This window comes from Anomaloglossus baeobatrachus, chromosome 6 (assembly GCF_048569485.1).
Source record: "Anomaloglossus baeobatrachus isolate aAnoBae1 chromosome 6, aAnoBae1.hap1, whole genome shotgun sequence".
In the NCBI taxonomy this organism is placed as follows: Eukaryota; Metazoa; Chordata; class Amphibia; order Anura; family Aromobatidae; genus Anomaloglossus; species Anomaloglossus baeobatrachus.
Genome location: NC_134358.1, coordinates 56,632,605 through 56,640,498, shown reverse-complemented (window position 1 = coordinate 56,640,498; position 7,894 = coordinate 56,632,605). Strand labels below are relative to the sequence as shown.

The 7,894-nt window shown below is 34.7% G+C and overlaps 1 protein-coding gene across 2 annotated transcripts in view; it reads right to left on the bottom strand.

Moving 5' to 3' along the window:
* The window catches only part of TRPS1 (transcriptional repressor GATA binding 1), a 387,031-nt gene extending 382,629 nt beyond the window's left edge, over positions 1–4,402 (bottom strand). For both annotated transcript variants that reach the window (XM_075352932.1, XM_075352933.1), the window contains exon 1: positions 4,058–4,402. The gene's annotated coding sequence lies outside the window, so the exon portion shown is untranslated. The remainder of the gene's footprint in view (positions 1–4,057) is intronic.
* Positions 4,403–7,894: the final 3,492 nt, after the last annotated feature.

Genomic DNA, 7,894 nt, shown 5'->3' with positions numbered 1-7,894 from the left:
TATATATATATATATATATAAACACACACACACACCTACATACACTTTTCTTTTTGGAAAGTTTGTGCCCCAGTGTTGTAGACTGTACATCGTGTCCCAGGTGGTGCATTCACCATATGGTTGGGGCAGATCACGCTTTCTCTAAACATTAAAACAAATTTATATATATATATATATATATATATATATATATATATATATATATATATATATATATATATATATATATATATATATATACACACATGCACACATATATTTTTTGTATTATTTTTTTTTCTTTTAAATGTTTCTATATAATAATTGATCCTTTTTGGAAACTTTATACCCCTTTTCTTCACCCCCTTATCTCATGGTTAGGCCTCAGCAGACCATGAGGTCACACTATAGACATCTCCCTAGGTGTCAAAAAGGATCTTGAGGCAGATATAAGCCTTTAGAAACCAAGTGTTTATATTGGCCACGTCAGAAAGTTAGAGGCATTGGAAGAAACAAAAAAGTGAATAAAAATGGACACAGTCTTATCATCATCAGCAGGTTGCAGGAAATGGGACATGATGTCTGTTTACACAACAAACCCTAAATAATTAACCTTTGTGTACAGCACGCTGCACTGTGCATAGACAGACAGATATTGTATCACAGATGTATCAGAGACGGGATGGTGAATTATGGAGCTATGGTTGTCATCTATTGTATCACATCTATGGTTGCCCTGTTAAAGAAGTAGGGTTTACGAAAGACGCAGGTATCGAGTCACAGATTCAGCTCACCTATATCTGTGCATATTAAGCATTGGTCATCCCCTCTATATCCCCCTATAATTCTATATATGACACCTCCACTACTTCTCCAGCACCTGAGAGTTATACGAAGCAGGCCACAATAAGTGACACAGTGATTAAGAGTTTCCTCACACTTTTTTTTTTCTTGGTCTGTCTTTTTGTCAACTTGATGTACTAAAGACTGGACTGAGTCTGTGATTTACTCCCTATTTATATATTAAAAAAAAAAAATTCCATCCAGGTCCCTAAAGGAATGTTGTCTTCCATCTTTCTGACCTCACTCGCTTTTTCACCCAGATGTAGAGGAGCTGAACTTGTCATGCAGCTCATTAATCTGAAATACACAGGATCTGAGCTCTGCTACATCAGGATGGGTAAACGTATCCTCAGCCCTGTGGACTGCGGGCCGGGTCCTGTCTCCTCCTGTACCAGTCAGTGCCTTGTATTGATCATGATTATTGTACTTGTTTTATTATGGAATAAATGGCGCTATAATAATAAATAATAATAATAACTGGAACAATTGGACTTTTTTGGGTCCATATTAGCATCCTGCTTCTGAGGCCATTGCAAAACTTCATCCTCTTGAGCAATCTCTAAAACTTTTCAACACTTTTCCAACTGTTCACACACATACACTATAAAAAGAAGTATATATTTACAGCAAGCAATCTAACACAGACGTGCCAACGACACCAAGGCCTAATCATCGATTTATCCATCATCCCCTTATATTAGACCATATAAACGTACAGGCATTCATTCAGATCCTTCAAAATGTATCAGAATACAAGGATATGGAATAAAGGGTCATTTCAAATAACTACGAGATAAAATCTGAACGCCACCAATATAAATATATCAATATAACAAATCTGAACACTATAAAAGTAATTTGCAACATAGTAAAAGGAATAAAATATGATCATCAACAATATCAAAATATTTTGCAACATACTAAAAGGGGTTAAAATATGAATGCCACCAATATAAAAAGTAACATAGAAAGAGGATAAAATCTGAACAATATCAATAGTAATTTGCAACATAGTTAGGGGTTAAAATCTGGACACCACCAATATAAAAGTAATCTGCAACATAGTAAAGGGTTAAAATCAAAACACCACCAATATAAAAAAGGGGATACAATCTGAACAATATAAATGCAATTTGCAACATAGTAAAGGGATAAAGTATGATCATCAAAAATATCAAAATATTTTGCACCATACTAAGGGGTTAAAATCTGAATGACACCAATATTTAAAGTAATCTGCAATATAGTAAGAGGATAAAATCTGAACAATATAAATAGTAGTTTGCAACATAGTAAGGGGTTAAAATCTGAACATCACCAATATAAAAGTAATTTGCAACATAGCAAAGGGATGAAATATGATCAACAATATATCAAAATATTTTGCAACATACTAAAGGGGTTAAAATCTGAATGCCATCAATATTAAAAGTAATCTGCAACATAGTAAGAGGATAAAATCTGGACATCACCAATAGAAAAGTAATTTGCAACATAATAAGGGAATAGAATCTAAACACCACCAATATAAAATGTACAGAATGTAAACACCAACAATATAAAAGTGATTTGCAACATAGTAAGGGGGTAAAATCTGGACCCCACCAATATAAAAAGTAATTTGCAACATAGTAAGGGGTTAAAATCTGGACATCACTAATATAAAAGTAATTTGCAACATAGTAAGGGGATAAAATCTGGACCCCACCAATATAAAAGTAATTTGCAACATAGTAAGGGGTTAAAATCTGGACATCACTAATATAAAAGTAATTTGCAACATAGTAAGGGCATAGAATCTAAACACCACCAATATAAAATGTACAGAATGTAAACACCAACAATATAAAAGTAATCTCCAACATAGTAAGGGGTTAAAATCTGGACACCATCATTGCCAAAAGTAATTTGCAACATAGTAAAAGGGATAAAATATGATCATCAACAATATATAAAAATATTTTACAACATACTAAGGGGTTAAAATCTGAATGCCACCAATATTAAAAGTAATCTGCAACATAGAGAATAAAATCTGAACAATATAAAAAGTAATCTGCAACATAGTAAGGGGTTAAAATCTGGACATCACCAATATAAAAGTAATTTGCAACAAAGTAAGGGGTTAAAATCTGGACATCACCAACAGAAAAGTAACTAGCAACATAGTAAAGGAATAGAATGTAAACACCAACAATATAAAAGTAATTTGCAACATAGTAAAGGGTTAAAATTTGAACACCATCAATAGAATCTAAACACCACCAATATAAAAGTAATTTGGAACATAGTAAAGGAATAGAATCTAAACAATCAACAATATCACAATATTTTGCAACTTAGTAAAAATATGACCTTATAGATTCCATTGATTCACAATGTTACAATATTAAACCTCAAAACAACAACAAACCCCTGCATCCACATCATCCCTTCCCCCCTAGCCAATCAATAAAAGTTTGCCAAAACTTACTACTGCTCATCATTGTCCCTTGGTCCTCAGGCTCCTCATGATCATCATAACTGGGCTCTTTTAGTCAAAAATCTTTATATAAAATATATATACTTATATAAATCCCATCCATTTTGAGTTATTTTCCATTACGAACAGAAGTAAAAAATTAAAAAAAAAATAAAAAAGGAACTTGTTCCTTTAAAAAGGAGTTCAAAATATTGACCTGGAAGTTACTTTTATTGAATAACAAACAAAAACAAAAATATAATAATATTAAAAAAAATGGTTGCTGTTATCTCCTCCTTGTGTGTGAACTTGACCCTTCCTGGAGCAAACAAGAGATTGGACCAGGACTAATGCAAAAAAATAAATAAATAAATAAAAAAAAAAAAAAAAAGCCAAGGGCTACTGGAGATTGAAGTAGCCAATTTCCATGCCTCATGCTTTTTGACCCACCATGCAGAAAAAAAAAAAAAAAAAAAAAAAAGGAAATCTCGAATGCACTTGAAACATGAGAAGGATTTCAGGATTTCGCACCCTCCTCTCCCTCTTTCTCTCTTTCCCTGATGTATTGCAAAAAAAAAAAATAAATAAATAAGTAAAAGTGAGTTGTTTAGGTGGAGATGCCCCAGATTGTGCACATTGTGCAGGCAGCAGAGGGGCTCACCATGCAGGGGATAGGAGAGAGCAGGCAGAGGAGGCAGAAAGCAATGAAGGCTGCTGCTTCCTTCCCAGCACTGATGAGCTCTGCTGGATTTGTAGGTCCCCCCCTCCTCTTACCTGTTGATTGATCTGCAATAACCTCAGCAGCAATGTGGAAGATGGTGGAGATCCTGCCTGAGCCATGAACCGCTTCCTTGTTGTTTGCAGAGTTGATCTCTGATTAATTTTTTTGGGGTGGGGGGAAGAATAGGTTTCCTGTTCCCCCCCAGTGTGTATGTCTGAGTGCAGAGACACAGACAGGAACAAGGAGTGGGGGGCTAGGAGAAGGAGGAGGCGGTGGTGGGGGAGGCAGGGCAGGGAATGGATGCTCTGGGTTTAATATTAGATCCCAGGCTGGAGATTGCAGCAAGATGGGTTCTTTATCAGAAATGTTATCGCTTGTCAGGACCTCGGTGCGAGCATTACGTCAGATGCAAGACACCAACACTATTAATATCAAAGGAGCCTTAAGCAGAGCAAGGCACCACCCTCAACTGCACAGGCTTAAAGGCATAGTAACCTCCCCTCTACAGACAGCAGCGAGGCAGGGAGGGGGAGGAGGAGGGCTGCGCTCCATCCCAGCCCCCTGCTCCACTTCATTTCCAACTTGCATTGTGTGTAGTGAAGGAGGCACAGGTTGTTCTGCTGCTGCTCAGCCTTGGAAACTTGTTTGTAAATAGTGAAAACAGGAAGCTGAGGCTGGGGAGCTGCCTGCAGAGCGGCACTCACTGTGCGGCCGCGCAATGCAGCCGAGGCGCAGGAAAAGTTCCCTCTCCACTTCTGGGCTGCCGGAGATTAATGGGAAGGAATGCAGGGAATTAAAGAGTAAAGTGCAGGGATGAAGTGGTATTGCATTCAATGTAGAGGGGGAGGGAGTGAGGGGGGGGAGGGATGGTGGAGGGGCTATAATAGCAGGCACATGGGGGGCACAGCATAGTGCAAGGAGAGCAACTGCTGACAAGTGACCTCCAGGAGGCTCCATCCTGCACTGTGCACAGCTATACTGTGTGTGTATATACTGTATATATGTGTCATGTATGTATATAGAAGAGAGCTGCTGTATTCATTACTGTAACACTGTGCCAGATATGTAAATACTTATAGCTGATATAGTCATCAATGTAACAATTTGTGATATATACACAGATAATTGTCACATTTACATGTGTATATGTGACGTGTGTGTGTGTGTGTGTATGTGTGTGTGTGTGTGTGTGATATATAGCCAATATATTCATCAATGTAACATTTTGACATGTATACACACACATAAATGTATATGTATCTATATGTATAAATAAATGTATGTGTGTGTGTGTGTGTATATATATATGTCTGTGTGTGTGTAGTCTCTTATTTATCAATGTAACAATGTTATTATTTGATATACATATGATAGTAAGCAAAGTCTTTCTGTAATGCCCTGTCTGTAATACTCTGCATGTAATACTGTACTTGTAATGCCCTGTATATAATGCCCTGTCTGCAATGCCCTGCATATAATGCCCTGCATGTAATGCCCTGTCTGTAATACTCTGCATGGAATACTGTACTTGTAATGCCCTGTATATAATGCCCTGTGTTTAATGCCCTGCATATAATGCCCTGTCTGTAATGCCCTGCATATAACGCCCTGTCTGCAATGCCCTGCATATAATGCCCTGTCTGTAATGCCCTGCATGTAATGTTTGCATGCAATGCTGTACTTAGAATGCCCTGTCTGTAATGTTCTGCCTGTAATGCCCTGCATTTAATATGCTGCCTGTAATGCTCAGTATGTAATGCTATGCAGACCGTCAGTCACACTGCATCACATGGGAATCCACACTCTGCAGCTACTACAGAACTGATTATTTTAACATATCATTATTTATTTATATATATATATATATATATATATATATATCAGAGTGCAGTGCTGCCACAAGGAAAGGTGTGTTGTGAATTAACTAAATCTAATCATATATATATATATATATATATATATATATATATATATATATATATATATATATATATATATATAATGATTAGATTTAGTTAATTCACAACACACCTTTCCTTGTGGCAGCACTGCACTCTGATATATATATATATATATATATATATATATATATATATATATATATATATATATATATATATATATAAAATCAGTGTGCAGTGCTGCCACAAGGAAAGGTGTGTGAATTAACAAAATTTTTATTATATATATATATATATATATATATATATATATTATAATATAATTTGTGTGTGTATATATTTACACCATACTTGCATTTCTCATTTCAGTGATCTAGCTACCAATTATTTATAATACATTAAAAAAATAAAAAAAATTATATATATATAATATATTTATAAATATTCTGAAATACATATTGCTTGTCAACCTATGCAGCCTTTTTGTTGCTTTATGCATTTCCCTGTATTAGCTCTTCATACTCAGTCTGTTACCTTTACACATAGGTATGTTCCTTACCACATACAGTTTTTATACCCTAATATTACATTTTGTGACCGGTGGGTTTCTTTCTTTTAACAGATGCAAATGATCCAGCGTCCCATCTGTGGATCAGTCTCATTCCACCAGGTACAACATTTCCTCAAGTGCTCCGAATATCAATCCTTATCCATAGCACATATGTGATCATTATTTTTTTTTATTTTTTTCATTCTCTAAAATGTAGGGAATGGGATATCTCTGTGGATTTTCCAATCATTTTTGTGTCTGGGTGATCAGAGGCAATAATGTATCCGAATTATTTCCAATGTTTGAGTAATGTTTAGTATAAGATTACTACTATTGTAATCATTGGTATGGGATCCGCTTCCATGTAACAGGACACATTTTAGTTAACATATTTATCTAAGAAGATAGAAATGAATGACATTATAATATTCAATATAAAAACATCATCTATTGTATAAATAGAAAATATTGTGGCTGCAGACAATGTACAAAGTCAAACTGGGAGATGTAAAAATGAATATTTTCTATTAATTCCTAATTCTCTACCAATAGGCCATAAATGAAGAGATAGATGCGGGATATCTGATAAATATGACTTATCTAAATTAATACATGGAGTTAGATCAATATCGCTATATAAAACTGCATGGTGGATGTAAATGTGATAGACATTGCATTATTGATCATTATCACATGATAACGAGATATAAAAATAAAATACGAGACATTTGAGATATGACATGGTGGGTCTCAATTGCTTTTTATTCTTGTGAAGCCTGATGAAGGCCCTACAGCCGTAACGTTGTTACAGGTTTTTATTTTTTTTCTTATTTAACCTGATGAAATAAAATATTACGTTTCATACCACCGATAATAACTAGACAAAAATATAATATGAGAAATATAAGATATGACATGATGGGTCCCAATTGCTTTTTATTCTTCTTGCCTGATGAAGGCCCTATGGCCATAAAGTTGTTACAATATTTTTATTAATTTACTTATTTATTTTTTTTCTCATTTAACCTAGTGAAATAAATAAAATATTACGTTTCATACCACCGATAATAACTAGACAAAAATAAAATATGAGAACTATAAGATATGACATGATGGGTCCCAATTTCTTTTATTCTTCTCCAGCCTGATGAAGGCCCTATGGCCATAACGTGGTTAAAATATTTTGCTACTATTTTTGAGGGGGTTTTTTTGTCATTTAATCTATGAAATAAATAAAATATTAAGTTTCATACCACCATCAGCGCCTTGGACTTTTACTTTTAGACATTGGATAGCATAAGATTGACATCATGTAGATTTTAAAGGTGCATAAATATTCTGCGAGATATTAAGTACAAATTACCATGAGATAAATAATACATGTTAAATATTCATAGATACATTGATAACTTATTTTTACTCCATTAGACCATGTAAGC